This window comes from Engystomops pustulosus, chromosome 9, assembly GCF_040894005.1.
Source record: "Engystomops pustulosus chromosome 9, aEngPut4.maternal, whole genome shotgun sequence".
NCBI lineage: Eukaryota > Metazoa > Chordata > Amphibia > Anura > Leptodactylidae > Engystomops > Engystomops pustulosus.
In genome coordinates, this window is record NC_092419.1 from 94,906,847 (window position 1) to 94,918,137 (window position 11,291).

Consider the following 11,291-nt stretch of genomic DNA (forward strand, 5'->3'; position numbering starts at 1 on the left):
GGGGCGCTACCTGTCCTCCATCTGTTTACAAGGGCTGATCCTTTGGAAGTCCATGTCCCATCTCCCATCAGGCCTGAGCCCACTGACGTACCAGATTATTATTATTATTTTTTTTTTTAGATCTCTATCCCCCTTAAATATCAACACACAATCCTACTTAAAGGGGTTGGTCACTTTAACTTGTGTTTTTTGTAAAGTGTGGTAATTTATCAATATACATCTATTAATCGTTCTGCACCACTTTCCTGATTTTTAAAATGAAGCCCCCTGTATTTTACCTCCTCAGATATTCCTGTCCATAACGTGGCTGCAGATGAATGGTCTTGTGAACTTATCTGTCCATGAGCAATTGTCCTGCCAGGACCAAGAATGTCCTGGCAGGGCGATTGTTCGTGGACAGATTAGATCAATCCATCTGTGGCCATTTTATGCTTGGAGGCTTCACTTTACATCTCAAGAAAGCAGAACCGAACTTTTAATAGATGTAAATTAACTAATATCCTGCCCCCACCACGCTTGAAGGATAGTAAACCAAGTACACTGTCCTACTGTGTGTGTGTGTGTGCTTCCTCTGGCAGGATCTGCTCTTCACTTCACTTCACTTATAATAAGTTGGTTTTTACAAAATAATGCTTTTAAAATTATGCATGAGGCGCTCCATAGGTGTTAATGGAGCCTGGAGCCCCTCAGGCTCATTTGCATAAGCCTTTTTTTTCCCCTTAAAAACAAGGACATAAGAAGCTAAAAGAAGAGCAGATCCTGCCATCAGGATCACACAACTGTAAGTCTGTTCTTTCTTTGCAATCCTTGATCATGATGGTAGATGTCCTTTTAAACACATTACAAGAAAAAGAATCATGAGGTAAATTGGCCAACCCCTTTAATCTAATCTTATGGATTTGGATGAGATCTACCACACGACCTCTTATAGATAAATGTGAGCAAAACCAGAAATTTTTTTGGGGAAAAAAGCATTGATAATATGAAGTTTTTAAGATAATCAGTCCATGGCTGCTCAATGAGGGATCGAAAAAGTGATTTTGAGGGCCTTTTAAAACTCTGAGGGGAGAGACTCTGTGCGGAGAGCTAAGAGCACAGCAGTGTGAGCCCAGTGTCCTTGGAGAAGTTACCATCTTAGAAAATGGACAATGATTTGATGAAACGCCTCCGCAAGGCAGCTACCTCACACTTTACAGCTTCTTGGCGTGGACACCAGCGCTGACAGATTACCTTTAAGAAATTCCACAGCTAATGAGGTAATATTAGGAGAAGACCTCTAAGAAATGTATGTAGTATGAGCCTCGTGTCACCCTGTACATGTGTTGAGTCCATACAACGTGACTATCCATGGGTCAGGTAGTTCATAACATCATACAAGTATTTCCGTCATGGAGGGGAGGCGTTTGTACTGGAGGGTCTGGCCCCCACCATGGTACGGAGAGGCTTCAGAGTCATCATTTATCAGGGTGTGTCTGGTACATAGATAAGAGAGGTGTCTAACCAATGCCAGCATCCAGTATGATTTATTGGTAGGCCACAAATGCTGGCCGGTTATAGGGGTTGGCCTCTTTTTGTAATACGTGTGTTGGGTATTAGGTAATTTACCAATATACATATATTAATGGTTCTGCTCCTGTCTTTTACCTAATCAGCCAGACATTCCTGACCATAAAATGGACGCAGATGGATGGTCATGCGGTTTATCTGACCGTAAACAATCGCCCTGCCAGAGCCTTTATTTTATATTAGTGAATACTATCTAAAGGTCCTTGCAGGGCGATTGCTTATGGACAGATAGAGATCACATCTCCATCTGCGGCCATTTTATGGTCAGGAATGTCTACTGATGAGGTAAAAGAACGTGGTGAAGAGTTTTTAATAGATGTATATTGGTAAATTACCTCATATTCTGCCCCCAAATTTTTACACAAAAGGCATGAGGAAAAGTGTCCAAACCTATAAATAAGTTGTTTCTTATCGGATCACAAGTGAGGGCGTATATACATGTACATTTTTATTTTCTTTGGAAAACCATAATTTGGGTTACACCAAGTCCTTGAGCACCTCTAGATAAGGTAAACAAGTGTAATGGGTAGAGGGTTTTAAGGTAGTAAGCATGATATGACTTGTGGATTTCACTGAAGTAAGCTGTCATGACATCACAAGTTAAGTTTAGATACAAGTGCTATGACATCATAGAAAGTTAAAGTTAAGTGGTGAATTTACTAGTAGGATTTTGCTGGCATGGCTTTTATTGGCAGGTTGGCTCATGTGATGTCACTGGTGGCTTTCAGGGATGTAAGTAGTTATGACATCACAGTTGATTATAGGCAGTTTAGCTGTGACCTCACATGTGGGATTTAGTAAGGGAACTGCTGTGACATCACAGCTCGTATTAGGCAGTTGAGCTGTTGTGACATCGCAAGGGATTTAAGCAACCGTGATGTCATAAGTAGGTTCTAGTTACAAGAGCTTCTGTGATGTCACTGTGGAGTTAGTGCAGTAATTATGTAGTGTACTATTACATCACTATTCTTTATCAGTCAAAGTCATGAGGACCTATCATATCAACCACCTAGGGTGGGTGGGCCAGTCACTGATCTTGCACAGGGGTCCTCTGTTATTGGGGCTTCCCCACACTAATTTACCTCAGCTGAACTCCTTCATGATGTCTTTAGAGCGTACAATAAACCATTGTTTTGATAATTAAGCTTTGGGATTGGGCAGCGGGATATATATATGGTTTGTTTCTTCCGTCCATGAAGAACTTGCAGGTGCAAGATAGCAGCCATGACCAGGAAGCGGGGGTCTTCCGGGAATGAGGGTTTTATCAGGAATTTCCATGTCAGGACAGGTGTCTCCTGCTTCATTATGAATCTTATCTTGTGGCGTAGCCTACATGTCTAGTAAATCACCATCCCATGTGCTGGAGGAGGATCGAATCAAGGTCAGGTTGTTGTTCTGAACGTGGTTAATTTGGTCATAGTCCAGCTCTTTATCATAGAGCCACTCCCCAGGGTATGGAGCCAGGCATGGATATTGTTACTCAAACAGTCTCTATATACCAATGATGGCGAACCTTTTAGGAACGGAGTGCCGAAACTACAAGCAAAAGCCGTATATTTTTCCCAAAGTGCCAAATGCCAATTTAAAGTGACTCACAGTTTTCAAACGTATTGGCGCCCTCAGGACACCAATACAGAAGAAAAAGTGAGAAATCTGGATTATTATTGTAGTTTCCCTCTAAAGTCCCCTTAACAGGATGAATCATAGGTCCGGAGAGGGGGCTACAATGATAATCCATCTCTGTCCACACCTCCTTGATTCAGGTCTTGAGTCCTGAATGGTGACCTTTGTGCTGGGTGATGGCCTGGGTGCCCAGAGAGAGGGCTCCGAGTGCCACCTATGGCACTCATGCCGTAGGTTCGCCACCACTGCTATATACTGTATGTGTGAGGTCATAGAAGCAACGATTAGGTGAGATGGTAAATGGGACAATGTTTATTCTTCTTGTCCCATTTCAGGTTGTAATGGATCATTGCTAGAGATGAGAGGACCCGACATTTGCATTTGGGGTTCGACTGTATGTGAACAGAGCCCACAATACCTTGGGACTGCAGATGGAGATCTCTATGTTAGGCTCCATAGTGTAGTGAAAAACTGGAAGCAGGGATGGGTTATTATTGGGCCATCAAAAGCAAAAAGGGTGAGAAAGCCCCTTTAAGGTTTGTCTCTGCCCTCAACTTTTTTTGGCTTGTGACATGGTCCCATTCATGTCTACAGAGAATTGACTGAAGACGGTCGCTCTGTTGGTCTCATTAATTCCAATTGAGTGTATTTGTACACATAGACACGTAGCTTGGATGTCTCGTGCCCTCTTCCTACAGTCGCGGGCGCTCATGTTACTAATCACATCCCTTTTAATTAAGGGCGCAGCTTATACTGATGGGAATAAATCTTGGCACCACAGGCTGTCGACATAGGCAAAGCCGGCTCATCACCACCTTGTTCCTCATTGTGAACTTCACATGTAAATATGGCAAAACATGGGTCACACGACGCTGGAATGAGGTGATGAAGTCATCTTTATGGAGTGCTGCCACTTGACTAGTGAGAGAACAGGAGTAAGGCTGAGAATAGCAGTCCTGATCGCTGCCAACGAGAAGTCTATTCAGGATGCAACTAGAACTGACTGGATTCAGGGTTACAACCTTCTATCTACAAAGATTGTGATATTGTCCTTCTACCTAACAGACTGTTTACACTGCGCTCCAGCATGGAAATCTCCATAAAGATGAAAAAATTTGGTTGAGTCACGCATGTGAGACGTTTTAATGGTTTCTCCGGTACCAAAAACGTACCAAGGTGTCATACGTTACGTCAACCCTTGGAGAATATGATGAGTCCATCTTCATGACTGACATTTTTAAGGAAAAGAGATTCTCCCCAGTTTCCACAACACAGAAGTCAAACATCTCAAGTTCCTCAACTGGTTGGAAATGTTTGAGGACATGTCTACTTCACACCATGGAAGACATGAAGATTATACTTTCCATTCTGTAGGTTCCTCTCCTGATTTTGGCACCAGCTTCTGTGATATAAGTGGATATCCATTCTTTGGCTACATCAAAAAACTTTAATGTTGTGTGGGTCGTCACAGTTGACCCAAGGTTGTAACTGAACCCTCTCCTTGAGTTGGTGATCAGATGTCATGTTCTAGTTTAGAACTTTTTGAAACCATAGTGGTCAAGTCCTATTGTCCAAACACTACTCACTAAATATTGTGATGAGTCCTTTTACTACATCTATGGTCCTGGATATGTTGATGGGGCTGAGATGCAATACCAGATACCAGACAGTGGATAAGGGTGGCAATGTTCCTGGGAACGAAACCTTATTTCCAATCCTGAACCAGCACTTTACATTTTTGGGATCCGTAGTTGAATGCAGACATCTGATGACATAGTATTAGATTATGTACAGAATATTCTCTTGTTGTTTTTGTAAATTCTTCTTTATTAAACCATAGCACACTTTTTGTCACATGCACACATAAAAAATAGGCACAAAGTGATAAGGACAATGTGAAGATGTCAAGACCCGGAGTCAGGGATAGTCAGTGGAGCCACAGACACATCCAGCCTGCCCCAATTAATAGATTGGGGCAGAACGTTAAAGCAACAGTTTGTCTCCTTGGTTAGTCCATAGCATTGTATAGTTATTCTTGAAAACAAAATTTGGGGGAGATTTATCATCAAGTTTCTGAGGTAAAACTGTTCTAGTTGTCCATTGCAACCAATCAGAGCTTAGATTTCATTTTATAAACAGCTGTTTGAAAATGAAATCTGAGCTGTGATTGGTTCCCATGGGCAACTAGAACAGTTCTGCTCTAAGAGACTTGTGATTAATCACCCCCTATATATAGTCCGTAAACAACGTGTAGTTCTCATAAAGTATAAATGTCATAAATAAAAATTTATAAAACTAAAAATGATTACATAATGCTCCATATTTGTTCTCCAAATTTGTATCTCCAAGTGCATTGGAATATGAAAAACCATACTGGGTTCCATCAGCTTCTGTCAGTTCTATAGATGGTGAACTGAACCGCTGTTCCATTTATATGGGGGACTTATTGTCACTGGGGGATTCTCAATGATCATACATTTGGGGTCAATGTTGTTAAAGGACCACGTTACAGGACTAATCAAGGACCGCGTGGCGTGTGACATATCTGTAATAACACAAGACGTCTGGAGGAGGGGGTCTCACAGCTCTGGAGATGGTGCTGTAATTCCAGACCCTTTGTAGCTACACTTAACATCTATCAATAGAGATTCTTCTAGGAAATGTAGGCACTGGAAATAACACTGCGGTACTGGTATCTGTTCTGGTGCACCCAGAGGACCATCTGTCTCACCCTCCGAGCAGAATGGGGGGATCAAAGGGATTCTTCATTGTGTCCATCCATGGGCGGGTAAAGCTCCCTTGTGCCAACTCTTCTTATCCACACGGCTCCTGTTTTGCAGAAAGAAGCCCATTAGTTAATGCAAATATTCATCAATCTGGGTGTGCCCATAGCAGTCATAACTTTAGATTAGGGTGAGGCTTAAAGGGGTTGGCCACTTTACCTCATGTTTTTGAATGCGAGTGTAAGTAAGTGAGTGTGGGGGCAGGATATCAGGTAATTTACCAATATACAACTATGAAAAGTTCTGCTGTACTTTATTGATATGTAAAGTGAAGCCTCCTGTCTTTTACCTCATCAGCCAGACATTTCTGACCATAAAATGGCTGCAGATGTAGGGTCATGTCATCTCTATCTGTCCATAAGCAATTGGAGGGTGAACATATAGACATCACATGACCCTCCATCTGCGGCCATTTTATGGTCAGGAATATCTGGATGATGAGGTAAAAGACAGGAGGCTTCACTTTACATATCAAGAAAGGAGAGCAGAACTTTTCATAGATGTATATTGGTAAATTACCTAAAAATCTGGCTCCACCACTTACACACAAATTACAAAAAACACGAGGTAAAGTGGCCATCCCCTTTTAAAATTACAGAGACCATCGCCCCCTTACCCACCTAGCACCCCTCATCCCAGCTTGTGATCAATCACATTTCTATTTATTTACCATAAGCACAATCATAGTAGCTGCAGCACGTACCGTTTTGTGTATGCAGCCACAGTGCAGAAGTATGTGTCTATGGTTAAAGGACATCTACCCCAGGATCAAAGTTTGTAAACCAAGCACACCTACATACTGGTGTGTGCCCCCTCTTACAGGAACTGATCTTCTTGAAGCTTCTTATTTTCTTGTTTTTAAGAAAAAAAAAGGTTAAAAAATTATGCAAATGAGCCTGAGGGGCTCCAGGCTCCATTAACACCTATGGAGCCCTCATACTCATTTGCATAATTTTAAAGCGTTTTTTTAAAAATTCAGGAAACAAGAAGATAAAAGAAGAGCAGATACAGTAAGAGGAGGCACACACCAGTATATCAGTGTGCTTGGTTTACAATCCTAGGTCCTGGTGGTAGATGTCCTTTAAGGATTACAAGCAAACCTTGTGTGTAATCTGATCCCTTTTCTGCAGGGGGGACGATAGTGTCACATATGTAACTTTTACATAAAGCACGCTTTACGTACACAATAATTTTTCATTGATGAGAGCGCCAACAGGATCCAAAAACTTCTCGGATTATTCTTGTAAACACTTACATGTTATCATCATGATAGTCACAGAGAAAGTTTTATCCAGTTCTAACATTTCCCACTTGTTACGGTATTTTTCATAAGTTAGTAGTACATTACTATTTTGCAAATTTGATGTTCTAAGAAGCCTCCCGTGACGTGGGTCGCACCGTGCACAGATTCTGTGATTTCCCGTACATATAATCCCAAGGTTTTGCAGTTTGCAGGATGCTGGGATCCCCAGCGGATGACATTGCTGGAGTACAGGGACTAGATGACATGACCACAACAGCTGACTTGTCCCTTGCATAATCCATTCCTGCGACTCGTGACTCGGAGTGGTGAAGGGAAGGGGGGCTACCCACTGCGAAGGGTGAAACCTAACTAACTGGTCCCTATCACGTACACATCCTGCTCATATTCCCAGGGATCCCAGTTTAGGCACAGTGGAATGTATTCCCAGCAAAATAGATCATTCTATATCTACTATTCACGTATGACAGAATGAATACACTGCCCAAATAGTCTGCAAATTACAGATAACATTTTTGAAGATGTTTATGGGCTGCCCCATGCGTCTTTCTGTGCCTTGTCCCTCTCATGAGCGTTATATATTCTCTATCTCTTGTAGTAATGTCTCACTCTGGACTCAAAGACTTCTCCAGCGCTGCACCTATACACTAGAATGCGCTTTCTTTTAGACAAGTAAATTGACTTCAATGAAAAACTCAATATCCCTCTGTAAAACTATATTATGCTCCGCAATGCTTTAGCTATTTCTTCCTCTACTTCTTCTTCCGGATAAATGCAGGGAACCCATTTATATATGTGCATGTTTACATATAAGGACAAATATAATATTGAGTACATTTTTTGTATAATGATGAACTAGAATGTCTTATTATCTGACTTGCTGAATATCAGTGATTTACAGATTATCTTTACTGATATTTACAGATATATACATATATATAGTTGTTTGTATGAGCTTAAAGGGGCTTTCCAGGACCCAAAATGCAAATACCCTTAGAACCCTTATGAGTCTGGTGAGACTCAAACAATTAGCTGACCACCACTTTCCATTCCCATTCATTGGTTACATGGCTTGTTTTCAAGTGAATGAGTCTCAGCTGTAATACTGAGAACAGCCACTAAACAGTGTTAGGCGCTGTGTTTGGTAAGTGCTCGTCAAATATTTTGATGGGGATCTAACCCTCTCCAATCAGCTGTATTTATGACCCACTCTATAGAAAATAAACAATTTTAAGTGCAGATTTTTTTTAACTCCCACTGCTTCCACTAGGGGGAGCTCACTATATATAGATTCACACAGGGAGCTGTAGAAATATGTCTGCAGTCTGTGGTGTGTGGACTTTGCATGGACATAGAGGTTTCACAATCCATGTGCCCAGCAGAGCATAGACTACTGTATACAGCAACCTGCATTCTGCAAATGATCCCCTGTATACTGCACTCTAGTGGGAGCATTGAGAATTGCAATCTTCTGCCTGTCCAGGCAATTTACTCACATTATTACTGTATTAGGAATTCCTCGCTGTCACTTTCAAGATCAGAATTTGTACACGAGAGACTGTGTGACACAGGTCAGCACGGGCGCATCTAAAAATATGTATCTATTATTGATCACTATGTGGAAAGCTTTGTCTCCTCACTCACCGCCAAATATAGAGCAAGGGTATCCGAGTCCATGTCATGCGATTACACCAGGTTCACTGAAAGGGGTCCCTCTGCCCAAATTTCTGTGTCAGTACATACTTGTATTCATCCTGAATAGACTCATCCCAGATCACCTTTTCTCTATGTTTTCCATTTCCTCTGTTATTCCTCCTAGAAATGTATCCATAAATAGACAAAGGGGTGTCGCCAGTTAGGGCCGTGTCCATGCACACGCAAACCACCCAATTAGCTACCAGAAACAGACTATTGCTAAGGGGAATAGTATCACCAACAAGTTTATAGGAGGAATAACAGAGGGACAACTCAAAAAATGTCAAATTAATTTTATAATTTCCTTGTACATTTCATTAGTTACATTAGGGTTTTTTCTGACCCCTTGCAAAAAAATTTAGGGGAACAGAAATCCATAAAATAGAAAAAAATATAATCAGTACAATAGTATAGTAAGTGCGGAGGGTACTACATGTATCAGCAGGGAGTTGACCAGTGGCGTAAGTAGGAGTGGCAGGGCCCCAGAGCAGGCTTCGGCATGGGGCCCCCCTTCCCACTTAAAAATTATACTTATTTGTATACTCACACATGCGAGTTACAATCACATATTTATACACTCATGCACACTTATATAGAGCATATACACACATACAGTATATGCAGACACCATAAACACATATAGCATATACACATCACAGATGCAGCATATATCCATGACATATAAGTTATTTACATATTATGATATTTTGGATATAACAATGCACATCCTTCACTCTTTAGCGTGTCAGGTTGGATGGCGGGGCCCCCTGACACTATGGGCCCCATAGTAGCTACCACTGTAGTTACGCCCCTAGAGTTGACTGATATTAGGACATTGTGCAGAGCTACTTTGCCAGATCTGGAGTTCATACTGATCCTCCTGGTTCATGAATGCCAGTATTATCCTTACATATAGGCAAAGAATAATAAGGGTGGGGGAGTGGGTGATTATATCTGGTCTCCCCCCACATCTGTTACCTGTGTAAGAGACCTTGATATCTGGGGAACAGCTGAAGCCGCTGTCTGAAATCTATCCCTTAACATTTCAAGCCAAAAATTCCTCTATGGCTCCAAATATTTGTGAGTAATCGCTGAGTAACTCCCCATCCCCCGCCACAATAAACGCCCAGGCCATGTGTTGTGGCGATTATAGGGTTCGGATCCACAATGTCGGTGCACTGGGGGGTTCTGGTTAAGGTTTTGCCTATTCAGCAGATCTGACTGATCCCGGGGGTCATCTCTCTGGGGTCATGTCCTCTTCCAGTTTCCAGTAATAGATGTTTTGGAGAAATCATTTTCCAGGAATAAAACCCTGTGGTTTATGTTGTTATCACCACGTGTTGTACTGTATATATGTGTCATATGGCCAATGTCTAGGCGTCGCCATTGTGAGGAGCAGTCATGGGAAATTTCTTATTGTAAGGTCACGGGACTGATCTATTCAGGTATATGAAGCCGGAGAAGCCGGTGAGGGTGACAAATATGCTGCTTAAAGGAACATCCTGGAGTAAACTGATACACTGGGGCAGATTTACTTACCTGGCCCATTCGCGATCCAGCGGCGCGTTCTCTGTGGTGGATTCGGGTCCGGCCGGATTTATTAAGGTAGTTCCTCCGACGTCCACCAGGTGGCGCTGCTGCTGAAGAGCATCGGAACGCACTGGAATACACCGAGCCGGGCTGAGTGAAGGTAAGTGTAATTTTCGCGACACATTTTTTTAAAAAAATGCTGCGGTTTTTCCGAATCCATCGGGTTTTCGATCGGCCACGCCCCCCGATTTCCGTCGCGTGCATGCCGGCGCCGATGCGCCACAATCCGATCGCGTGCGCCAAAATCCCGGGGCAATTCAGGGAAAATCGGCGCAAATCGGAAATATTTGGGTAACACGTCGGGAAAACGCGAATCGGGCCCTTAGTAAATGACCCCCAGTATGTTATATCAGGTGCATGCCTATGTTTACCTGTGTTATACCTGGTGCACACATTTTTGAGATGTGTGTTACCAGAGACCTCTTGTGCTGTAGCTTCACAGGCTGTTACAGTCTCCCCCTCTCTCCTGCTCCCTCGGCATATCCCCCCCCCCCCTCTGTCTGGTGTAATCTCACACAGTGGGGGATGGATGTGCTCCTGCAGCCTTTGAAGCTGCAGCATGGAGGGGATCTGGTAAAGCCCCACTCCACTGTGACTTCCTGGTTAATTTGCCTAATTTTGAAAGTTGGTTTTATAAGTAAGGAAGCCATGGATAACAAATCTAAGAAGATTCCCACAGTCACGGTGCCTGGATCTAAGTGAGTGTCCCTGGTTTATCATGCTGGATTTTGATGGTAGATTTCCTTTAAATGTCTGGCAGTCTAAGTATCATA